This window comes from Pipra filicauda, unplaced genomic scaffold, assembly GCF_003945595.2.
Source record: "Pipra filicauda isolate LSUMZ 115617 unplaced genomic scaffold, ASM394559v2 scaffold168_size1973030_pilon, whole genome shotgun sequence".
In the NCBI taxonomy this organism is placed as follows: domain Eukaryota; kingdom Metazoa; phylum Chordata; class Aves; order Passeriformes; family Pipridae; genus Pipra; species Pipra filicauda.
The window spans coordinates 899812-912359 of NW_024104195.1; the positions used below are offsets into that span (position 1 = coordinate 899812).

The window sequence follows — 12548 nt, forward strand, 5'->3', positions numbered from 1 at the left end:
GGACCTGCAGGTCCATGGTAAGGCCTGCACATCAGGCCTGTGCTGAGGGCACAGGGCAGAGCTGAAGGCAAGGCCTGCAGCCCACGCAGAGCACGTGGCAGAGCTGGAGGCCCTGCAGCCTTGTCAGTCGGGCTGTCAGTCAAGGCAGGGCTGCCTGGCAGCTCGCCCGCACCACACCCCTGCAGCCTGTGACTGCCTACAGCACAACTCAGCTGGGGCTGGAAAGCGCTGGTGGGATATCCTGCCGGGGAGGGAAAACTGAACTCTAGAAATACATGACACTCCATGTGGTCTCTTTCTTCTCCCTCTCCTGCCGGCACCATGTGAATTGTCGAATCTTGTCGGTAACTATTCTCCTCTCCTTTCTCTCTTCTCTCTTTCTTTATTCCTTTTAATCTGTTGTCTTTTACTCTTTTCCTTTTCTTGTGAGTAACTTAAAACCAGTCAACTGGGTTTTACTAAAGCTAATATATTGATTGTTTTTAGTGGGTGTTTCCTGTGGAATGGGTCTTCGTGCTGAATGTTTTAGTGAAATGCTTTTTTCTTGGTTTTATTTTACTCCTGTAAAAACTTTTTGCCAAAATATCTTATTTTTCTCACTAAATTAAAAAGGGTTTCTCTTAACGAAGAGTGTGTGACTTTTTGGACGCTAATTACATGTTGTAACGGACCAAAAGGCTTTTAAAAAGTCTTAAATAAAAATGTAACCGCTGTGGGTAGCTTACAGCTTAATCTGGAGTGTAACAACAGGTCAGTTTGCAGTTATTTTGTATTTTTTTGGTAATGGATTTAGAATCCTGAAATATGAGTGGCTTGCCTGTTTTATTGACAATTATAATTTATAAGCCAAATAAATGCTAATATTTAGGATCATTTCACAGGCATATTTTGACAAGTGCATCTGGGTTTGATTGCTGTCCTTACACTGAGGTGGAGTTACGTACATTTTAAAACTTGTTTGGGGTTTTAGTTTTTCTTTCACTTAACTATGTATTTTGAACAATTTCATTTTCTTCATTTGTCTTCTAGAAAAAATTTGGAAAATATTTCAAGACTTCTCATTGCTAGGACTTGTACATGTTGTAGGATGATTCTATCCTTTGAAAGACACTGGTGACAACATATGATGCAACATATCTTCATACAAAATTACTGTATTTTTATATATTTGTTCTGTCATGTATAATGTTAAAAACATATGCCAATTTAATTTCTCTTCTCTGAGAAAAATACAATAGTGTGCTGAAAAAAGATAAAATGTCAAAACTGATGTCCAGATTTATTCTAACCAAGTTAAGGTCTGTTTATAGAAGACAGTAATGACAGATTCATATACTAGAAGAAGATTAAATTCCTAGTGTAGCTGTATAAATCTTAGAAAGTTATTTTACAAATGAAAACATTCATCTCTCACAACAGAAAATGAGATGTCCTTTCAGGAGACAAGGACTAGACCTCAGTAAATCTTTTAGACTTGCAATCCTTCAAAAATTTAAGAAGGATATTTTTAGACTTTCCAGTATATACCAAAAGGAGTTGTGTGCAAACCTTCATGCAAATACTTTCAAGTTTTGTGGACTGGAAATATAGATGCTTAACTATAAGTGGATGGAAATACAGATTTTTAACTATAACTGCAAACTTCTTTTTATTACCTGTTAATTGAAGTGTGTGTATGGCCAGTCTTCGCGAGCGAAGATTTGGGAAAGGTCATTACCCTTCGAGCCTGCACAGTGGATTTTTTTTAGGTGAGACACAGTGTGTGCTGAACTGAGCCTACCCTTTAATCCTGAAGTTAATTGAAGTATAAACATAAAAATTAGGCAGTGAAAAAAATGCTCAAGTAATGCCTCAAATTCACATGAGAATTTCATGAAACATTTTAGCGGATCTGTCCGTCAATTTATTTCTTTAATTGCTAATACAGTGACAATAAATATAGTCCTAAGAACAACAAAGAAATGTCATGTCATAAATTAAAAGCTTCACAGTTCTTGGTGTGCCGAGTGATGTTATATGTTATTCTATTTTTATTTCTTAGAGTTCTAAGAAGGCTTAGGGACTTCTTTTCTGTGGTTGCTGTCGTTATTCTCCCAAATGAAGGGAATATTAGACACGGCGAGTGCAAAGCCAACGTTGAACAGGCCAGTGCCTTCTCAAAACAGCAGTATTTCATCTCAAATCTGGTCCTGCTCACAAACTCATATGATCAAAGCCTCAGCCACTTGAATACAAGTACCATTTGGCTCTGCTTCTAGTATGTTTTAATTAGAAAATTAGTGTTTTATGTTTTACCTTTCCTCATGAGTAACTCTGTTCAATCTTTGGTTACAGTTTTAGGAGTGCAGTAGGAAGAGACTATGTGGGTTAAACCTACCTGGCTATAGTCAAGGTTAAGGTGCTGAATTTTTTATTGACCTTCAGCCAGGCTGGATGGTTTCATTTACTTACTTGAGTTATTTGTTTTGGAATATATTTCTTGAAAAGAATAAAATTGAATGCCCAAGCTTCTCCTCTATGGCACCCTTGTCCAGATTCATGTCTAAATCAGCAAACATGAAAGCTGGACTTATTATTCTGTTTGCTTGAGTTCTGGGCCAATGGACTCAGCGTTACTCTTCAAGATTTGTTTCTGATTCTTACTCTGCCCTGACAATTCCTACATCTGTGATGTTCATTTGATTACTTACAAGTGCTGTCCTGTAACAGAGGACAAACATTCCTTGCTGCATATTAGTGCTCTCTCCCATCTGTGAATACTTTACGTAGCCATGATTTGAATAGTAAGACACAAATCTGTTCAGGCTTTGCAAAGGGTTATTTTTAGCTTTCCTCTACTCTCAGTTTTCTGCCAGGTATATGTGACTGGAATACAGCCAGAGTATGATTTATGTCACAAATAGCAAGTGTGATTTAGGAATGAAGACTGCATAATGATGTTATCAGTGATGGACTCTGCAGTCGTATAAATCTCATCACAAGAGCCACCAGAAGACATAATGGGACTATGGTTGTCCTAACTATTATGCCATTAAAATATAGGAAAGCAGGATGGCTAGTGAAGAGATATCATGGAACAAATCCATCTTTTACATGTAAAAAACAAAACTCACACCAGCCAAATCATTTTTCCAACTAAACAGAACTAGAATTTCAATAATCAAATTATCTTAGAGCTCTTCTCTGGCAATTTTATCATGGAAATAAGTTACATTAGATGTTAATAAAATCTACTTGGATACCTCAGATAAGACTTGGACTTTCGGTGAGGAAGTCCAAGAGAACTGACACTATCAGTGCAGTATGCAACAGTATGCAACAAACTTCTCAGCTTGAGGCGGGGAATAACTTTATTATCTAGTGCAAGAATTAACAAAAAATTTCTTCTTTCATGTATCAACAGCTGCAATAGCGACTTTTTTTACTTAGAGTGAAAAAATTGTTTACTAATGTGTGCATGCAAATTTCCTCAAAGATCATCTGACCTTTCTTCTGCCATAGGAGAAACAACTGTGTAGGTGTCTTTTATTTTCCCTTCTGTCTTCTCTGTACGGTAGAGAAAATTAATTCAGTAACAGAATTTCCCTCCCTCTCTTTTCAATGCTTCTCTAATATCAACCACAGAGATTTCACGCACACAGCTTGGTAATTTTCAGCTTTTGGCACAGTGAAAATAAGACAGCTCTATACCCTGCTGCTGATTTATACAGGCAAACACTATACATTCCCTCAATACGGATTAAAGGGTGTGCAAGCCTCTTTGATGGGCAAGTTCAAAAGAAAAATAAGTTTAATATATCTTCTTCACCTGATAAACTAGTACACTTGCTCAGGCTAAATGGTTTAAAAATGCTGATTTGTCAGAAGCTTCAAACTTGAAAAGAAGCCATGGTTAGCCATATTCTGAGAGTAAAACCAGGTTTTGTATATAGTATTTTCCAATATGCTAGGCAGTTGTGAACTAATGAATCATCTTTGGTGCTATACAACTAATTAGCAACCAGTAGGAGTGAAGTTTTTGCAAATCAGGAATGTCCTTGTGTCATTTCTCAAGCAAATATGCAAGTAAAACTTATAAATCTTTCAGATCTGTTTAGATAACACTGAACTGTGCATAAACTAGGGGTTTGCCTATTTCTTAGGGTTTTTCATGCTTTCAGCAGTCCTTGTGGTACATGTCCTAAACAAATGCTTTCCAAGCTCGTTTGATTTTTGATGTTATTAAATATGTTACACAATTCATCTAAGCAGCAGTGAAATTAATATTGAAGATATCTGCAAGTTTTCACAGGACACTTAAAAGTCTGTCACCATCTCAACCAGCTCATAAATTAAGATGATTTTCAGTATTTCCAGGGTATGGACATTTTGACATTTCTTATCCAGTTAATCATAAATTCCATTTCTGAAGTGCAGTCCTTGTGATTACATTACATTGCAGAGATTATGCTAAAGTCATAGTTACTGATCATTACGAAAATAGAATCATTGAGTGATGTAGGCTGGAAGGAACCTTAAGGATCATCTTCCCCATGGGAAGGGACATCACCTTTCTTAGGTGAATAGGCCATATATAGGAGCACTTAATCTAATAATGGAGGATTCCATGTGTTCTACTTTTACCATTTGAATTAATCTTGTTCCACTGTTCTGATTTATTTCAAAGAAATGCAAAAGAGCGAATAATGGCACAGTGGGATCAAAAAGAAACAACTGAGATTTTAGAAGCACATAATCTGTTAAAAAATAATTTTCAACTGGACATTTTGAAAATATGGCTCTTTAATTTTAAACCTTTGTGAAAACAGCAGTCAGATAAAAAATTCTGGAATAATTGGTAAATCAAAATATGTAGAATAGGTTCAGTCTTGTAATTTCAGTGTATTTTACCCAAACACAAAGCTCTTTAGTATTTTATAAAAATTACTAAGGCACTTTCTTATTGTCTCGTTTCATGTATTAGTCAACTGATGGCCAGAGAGGAGAATGACCTGACTATTTCCCTTTTGATGACTGCAATCACCCGACAAAACTTAGAGAAAGATTTAATTTGCTGCAGCTTGGCTCTAGGAATGGAGTTTCCCAGTTTGATGGGCATGGAAACTCCACCTACTGTCATCCATAGTTCTTCCATCCCATCTAAATTCTGGCTGAAACCACCACACTTGAGAGACACAAAAAGGGTTTGTGGAAGTTAGAAAGTCAGAAAACAATTTCTGTAAGACTTCAAGGCTAATTTTTTTTTCAGAAGGAAATTGTTGAGAAAATATAACTGGTATGCGAATTTCTTTAAGACATGGTTCTAATTAATGAAGACTTTGCTGTAAAACTTCAGCTCAGCTGGAATCAGATGCTTTTTTCATGGAAATTAAATGCAAACATAACGATTCAACTCTAAAACATAAAGTGGGTTTTCCCAGCAAGATACCAGGATACATAAAGAAAGATTTATTCTGAAAAATAACCGACTGCAACCCTGTTTTCAGTAAGAATAATTTCATATTTGCTTTATGTATGCTATAGAAATTCTCTTTGCACAAAGCGCTAGACTTCCTGAGTGAATTCTATTAGTAGGCACTTATTCATTATCAAAAAATTCATTGTGCTAATAAATCATCAAACATATTTGGCAAAAACCTAAGCACAGAAATATGTTTTTTAATCTCATTCTTTTCTATAGCTTTGGAAACAGAAGATTTTACACCTGCCCTATGTTTGATATTGATTACGTGATACTTCTGTATATAATGCCTGCAGAAAAATCTCAATATCCAGAGAAATCAAGGAAGAAACATGAAATAAAATAGAATTTTTTAAAAAAATCCTTATAAAAATAACATAGAATCATAGAATCAACCAGGTTGGAAAAGACCTCTGAGATCATCAAGTCCAACCCTTAATCCACTACCGCTGTGGTTACTAGACCATGGCACTAAGTGCCACATCCAGTCTCATCTTAAAAACCTCCAGGGACGAAGAATCCACCACTTCCCTGGGCAGCCCATTCCAATGCCTGATTACCCTCTCTGTGAAGAAATTCTTCCTAATATCCAACCTAAACCTCCCCTGGCAGAGCTTAAGACCATGCCCTCTTGTCTTACTGGTAGCTGCCTGGGAGAAGATCCCAACCCCCACCTGGCTACAACCTCCTTTCAGGGAGTTGTAGAGAGTGATGAGGTCTCCCCTGAGCCTCCTCTTCTCCAGGCTGAACAGCCCCAGCTCCCTCAGCCTCTCCTCGTAGGATTTGTGCTCGAGTCCCTTCACCAGCCTTGTTGCTCTTCTCTGGACCTGCTCCAGCACCTCAATATCCTTCCTGAACTGAGGGGCCCAGAACTGGACACAACACTCCAGGTGTGGCCTCACCAGCACTGAGTACAGAGGAAGAATCACTTCCCTGGACCTGTTGGCCACACTGTTCCTGATATAGGCCAGTTTAATTGGGGGATGTGGAGTATGTGTATATGCCAGGGAAAACAAACTGTCAGAATATGGAACTCTATTACAAACTTTCAAGATGCTCTAAGCATTTTGAGAGTCAACAGCTGTAAGAAACAAGATATAAATCCATATATTCCACACATCACCACATTACAGCAACATTTTTGTAAAAAGGGAGTAAACAAGACTTGGGAGCCTGTTTAAAATTATAAAGCATCAACTTGAACATAAGGATGGCCTAAATAGTGCTTTCCTTTCCTCCACAGATGGTAGAGAAAGTGAAATAGTGAAATAAGATATGGTAGTGAACATAAAAACTGAGACATGGCTTCCTTGCAAAAGTAATTTATAACATAATCACAGTAAGCACAAATCTATGTATCATGAGAGATAAATAAAAGAACAGCAACAATAAAATGAGTCTTAGATCCCAATTTATTTTTGACTCATAGTTAAAGTTTATGAAAAAGGTCTTCAGGCTTTCTTGGGTAAATTGCAGAGAAATGCTGTTAAGCCACTGAAATGGTTTAAGGGCTGAGGAATAGACTGAAATTCACATGTGGGATCACATTTATATTCAGAGTTCAGGTACCTCATCTTCCCACATTGAAATTTTAGCCTATTTCTTTCCTTTGAAATGGTCTCAAAATCATTTGCTTCAACCACTGCAGCTTTCAAACCTATTTGATGATTTACATGGTCCTACATAATTTCTGACCTGTGATGGGAGGTGAGGGCATGAAGACTTTTGTTAAGTGAAAGTTTTTCCAAGAGATTTTGCTGTAGAGCAGAGAAAAGGTAAAAGAAAAATTGTGTGTGAGAGGATGCAGACAGAATTTGGATGCACTGATCCTCCATCCAGTGACATCTGCTGATGCCAATGATGAGAACATCCCCATAAGCCCAGTCCTTCTGGCAAGCAGGAAAAATGCAAAGCTATGAATTAATTTCTTGTTTTTCGTCATACTTTCCTTTTTCTATCTGTTTTTGCCACTACTGTATTATCTAGTTATATTGAACACATAATTTTCATATGCAAATCCTAAATAAATGTGCATGAAGCTATGCTTTCACTTGAATTCAATCTGAAATATTAAGATTTTTCTTGGTAATAAAACCTTATAGAAATCTTACAGGGAAACTGTTCTAGTGAGTCTCAGACCACTGTAATTCTGCTACATTAAGATAAATATCCATCTAAATGTCACTTCCGAATGGTTTGAAATTATTCCTATCCATCAGTTTTTGTACACTTACAGCATTTTCAAGTAAGTGTTTTCATAGCAAACACTCTTTCGTATCATAACCCCCTCCCCCCCCAAAATACTTCTGTTTATTATATGGTATTTGAAAATAAAGCTTGCTGCTAAGTTATGGAATGCTTAAAAAATTCTTTTTCTCAACTATCATGAAACATTTTACTTAAAAACAATTTTTTATAATATTTATCTCTTTGCATTTTAATTCTTCCACTGATAAATTCTTCCACTTTAGGTCATGAATTTAAATTATAATGAATGAACAACAGTGAATTCACAGATTCATGTGCATTATGCTTTTTTTTTTGTTTAAAAACAAAAGACAATAGTAAGGTTAAAATTGGTTGTTAAACAATGTTGTTTTCTATTTCACTCAAAGCACAAGGGAAGAGAGAAGCCACAGGGCCTTCTAAGAATGCTATTTTTGCTCCTTGGTTCATTCATGGATTCAGCTGTGATGGATGACTGACAGAATATGTAAGGATTTTTTCTTTGTTTAGCAAAAGAATTGTTAATTCTTTGAATCAGGCATTTGTTCACCAGTCATAACCCCCTTTTATCATACACAGGTCCCTCAAACCACACACAACAGTCATAACAAAAGAGATGCCCTTGCATGTTGTACAGTGCGTGGGACAACACAGCTGTGCTATTGAATATATGGACCATCACAGAACAGCTTAGAGGGAGAGAGTCAAGAAAGGAACCAGGAATTCCACATTTGGGTCAAGTTACTGACATGACTGATTCTACCAGCAAATAAACATGGGGAAAAGAACAAGCTGTGGGTCTTTGTTGGTGCAACAGCCAAAGTTTGACTTAGCTTCAGCCTGTTTTCACCAAGCCCTTTTAGTCGTTAAAGCATCTTGAGTGACAGAACCTACTGACTTGATAGAGCAAAAACTAACAGAATGCAGTTTACTCTCCGTGCAAGTGTCCATGAGTGCAAGCATAGCCACAGTTTCTTAAAAACTCATTTTTCAGCAAAATGTCCATTGAGAGGAATGTATCTACAGGTTTTAAGAAAACAAACCTAACGTTTTATAGTACAGGTTAGTCAAAACTGGCACATTTACCTTTGATTTTTTTAAGGATTTTTTCCCAATATGGTACTCCTTCTTGAGTAAATACATCACAAAAGAGTAGAAACCACAACACAGTTCAGCCTTCTGATGCACACTTGCACGCCAAGGTGCATAGATCCAGTCTTAGAGAACAAATACGTCCATTTTGAAAAATCTTAAATGGTGTTTTTAGGGAAATATTTTAAATATACATTTTAATAATATTTAATTTTCCATATATACTTAACAACAGATCCCTCTTATCAAAGTCCAGATATACTGGTGAAGGCTCCTCTGTAGCCAGGAGAAAACAACAGCTCAACTCACCTGTATATGTTTACCTGCACTGCCTGGTCACAAAGGATATCAAGATAAATGTACAGTTAACTATACAGGTAAAGGTAGAATAAAAAATAAGAGAGTTACAAAAATGATAAATTGCACCACTTAAATCTCTAATGACTGTAGAGCGAAAACAATTTGCTATTAAAAGACATCCATGTTATATCTTCTGAAAAGTAAATTACGAGAAAAAAGTTTTAAGAGTTTCTCAGAAAACTCTGCTTTGAAAATACAGTTGCATTATATGAAAAGAATTGTTGAAATTTCAATGTTAGTATGCATTACTCTTAAAAAAAAAGAGGTAAAAGAGACCTTTCCATAGCAGGAGACTGTACCTAAGCATCTCAGAAATACATAGAGATCCTTATGCCTTTCTCTTTCCTAGTTTTTCAAACAGCAAAAATGGGCAAACTAAGCAAAGATCACAAATTCCTTCATCTTCCATCTGTGTTCCCACTTCTGCCAAAACTTAAAGATTTTTTGTGCACAAAGTATTAGAGGAGTTTTTTAATGAGATCCAGATATACTGAAGAGTAACTAGCAAGGGTCGAAGATGACAAGCACTTTAGAGATGGGCTGCTACAAAGTAAGAAGAAGCTACTTATAAAATCATAGGATCATAGAATGGTTTGTGTTGGAAAGGATCTTAAAGCCCATCCAGTTCCACCCCCTGCCATGGGCAGGGACACCTTCCACTAGCCCAGGTTGCTCCAAGCCCCATCCCACCTGGCCTTGGACACTTCCAGGGATGGGACAGCCATAGCTTCTCTGGGCAACCTGTGCCAGGGCCTCACCACCCCCACAGGGAAAAACTTCTTTCTAACATCCCATCTAATCCTACTCTCTGTCAGTTTGAAACCATTCCCCCTTGTTCTGTCACTCCAGGTCTTTGTAAATAGACTCCCTCCATCTTCCTTGCAGCCCCTTCAGGTCCTGGAAGGCCACAATTAGGTCACCCCAGAGCCTTCTGCTCTGCAGGCTGAACAATCCCAACTCTCCCAACCTTTCCTCACAGCAGAGCTGCTCCATCCCTCTCATCATCTTGGTGCCTCCTCTGGACTCACTCCAGCAGCTCCATGTCCTTGCTGTGCTGGGCCCCCAGGGCTGGAGGCAGCTCTGCAGGTGGGGTCTCACCTGAGGGGGCAGAGGGGCAGAATCCCCCCCTACCCTACTGCCCCCACTGTGGGATCAGCCCAGGGCACAGGGGATTTCTGTGCTGGGCCATGTCCAGCCTCTCCTCCCCCGACTTCTGGACCCCTCATGGGCTCTGAGTGCACTTTTTGGGCTTCACGTCATCAGCTGTAGAATTTGGATGGAAAGTTCTGGCAAACTGCAAAATGTACAGATTTGCCTTGAGACAGCTTGGTTTTGATCCAATTCTAGTGATATAGGGTGACTTTATATCCTTGCATACTGTTTGCTGTTAAGAACTGAGAAGATTCACTGGATGAATCCAATGCACTATTATTGATGATTCCATTAATTAGAATATATGTTCCTTTACTTCAGTGGGTGTTCTACAGTGATAATTGTAAGCAATTATATAGTAATAAGCAATTAAGTAAGCAATCTATAACAGTACATGTTAATTTGTATTAATATATGCCTTTGCCTCACGTGTCCACAAAGATTTATAAATAAAATCTAAGTACAGATTAACATATATATTTTTTACTGCTGCCATATTCATTTGAAAAGAAAAAAAAAAGAGAAAAAAACATTTGAAATAGAAGCTTCACAAAGATTTTCAAATACATGTATAAGAATATAGAAATTTTGAGTAGGATAGTATTCTCTTTAAGGGACCTTCAAGTTTGTAGATCAAGCATTACAATTTTAGGAATGTCCCTCCTTGTTTTACATCTACTGAAGTATATAATCCTAACCATCTTTAATCTGGTATTTAGTATCTTCACACTGTGAAGATTTAATGGTTTATCTTTTACTAAATCCTTATTACTTACATCCCATATGATCACTTTATTTCCCAGAACTGCTTTCCACCAGAAGTTATTAACTGTATGATTCTCACATTATTTTAAGCAGTACCACTTCTCTCTCATTAACTCTTTCCTTCATCTCTAGTAAACATAATTTTTGTAGTGATTTCATAATCATTTCATGTTTTGTTGAAAATGTCTCTGAGCTTTTTTAATTCTAAGCATTAGGTGTTCGAAATATGTCAACCTTCACCTGTTTTAAGCTGTGAAACATTGAATTGTGTTTTTCACTGCTTAAATCTGCCAGCTTGTATTTTAAGGGTGTTTAACAGTTGCTGGTTCTATCTAAACAGTCCATTGAAGTACCTAAATGAATTTATTATTGCTTGAATGTATTTCCAGGATATTTTCAATATCTGTATTTCCCATCATCTGCTGGGCCAAAGGTTACAGAATGGGAAAGTGCTTTATATTTTTCTTTATATCTATCCATTGTCCCTCTTTTTGATCCTCATACACTTTTGCACTCTGTTTTTCCAGAAATTTAAGGTTCAGAAGAAAAAAATAAAAATTTATTTTCTTTTCACCGAAGATTATAATCCAGGTAATAAATGCAAATTTTAGGAATAATGGCAGCAATCAAAAATACAGACAAAGGCTAAAAGAACTTGGAGGTTATTAAGAACACAGTAACACATCCAACATAGTTCACCAAAAGAGAGAAAAGGAACCCTTTTAAAAATCTTGTTAACTTTTGCTTTTTTGTCCTTAAAGAAAATTTGGGATTCAAATATAACATCCTAGTTAACGTGACTTTCAATCAATTCTGTTTTAATAAGTAACTTTTTCTCACAAGGGAGAACTAAGAAATTTTTGCATTATTTTTTTTAAGAAATCTTTTCTAGTTATCACTTCAAGACTAAGAAAGGAAACTCTCTCTCATTAAAGCAGCTTCATAATTGCATGGTGAAGAATAGCCGTAGCTACTTCAAATAAAAAAGGAAGCACTTAGCAACTACGAAACAGACAAGCATGCACTGAAAGCAGTTTTTCTCAGGCTATATCTGGTTTAATGCTTCAAAATTTTTTCACATAAAGCAAAACAAGGCTTGCGTTGATTTTGAATGCTCTGAGCTGGGGTTTAAAGTCAGCTACCAGAAAAGTTTGGATCTTAGAGTCTCAACAGCCTCTATTAAAAAGAATAATGTCCCCAGTGGTAGCAAATAACAATATTTTAACTAGAAAGCTGCTATATTTGACGTTGCCTATCTACACAGACACATTTGTCTGAAATAACTCTGCAGGCAATCTGGGAAATGCCACCACACGAAAGGTTAATTAAGCAGTAAGACATGACAAATCATGCCATAGTGCAAATCTGTACATACCTTAGGAAGACAATGAGGCAGAAGGTAAAGCAAAATGCCACTGGTGCACCAGAGCTATTTATTTATTAGAATGAATGCATATTGAATTTTAAAAAATACAACCGAAACAAAAAAAAA

At 36.8% G+C, this 12548-nt stretch overlaps 1 long non-coding RNA gene across 2 annotated transcripts; it reads left to right on the forward strand.

Moving 5' to 3' along the window:
• LOC120322911 lies at nt 1-9150 on the forward strand. 2 transcript variants are annotated; one of them, XR_005562873.1, is made up of 3 exons: nt 1-344; nt 8077-8174; nt 9015-9150. It is a non-coding gene; the product is annotated as an uncharacterized LOC120322911 (long non-coding RNA). The 2 variants fall into 2 exon arrangements; XR_005562874.1 differs by lacking the exon at nt 9015-9150 and adding an exon at nt 8267-8479.
• Nucleotides 9151-12548: the final 3398 nt, after the last annotated feature.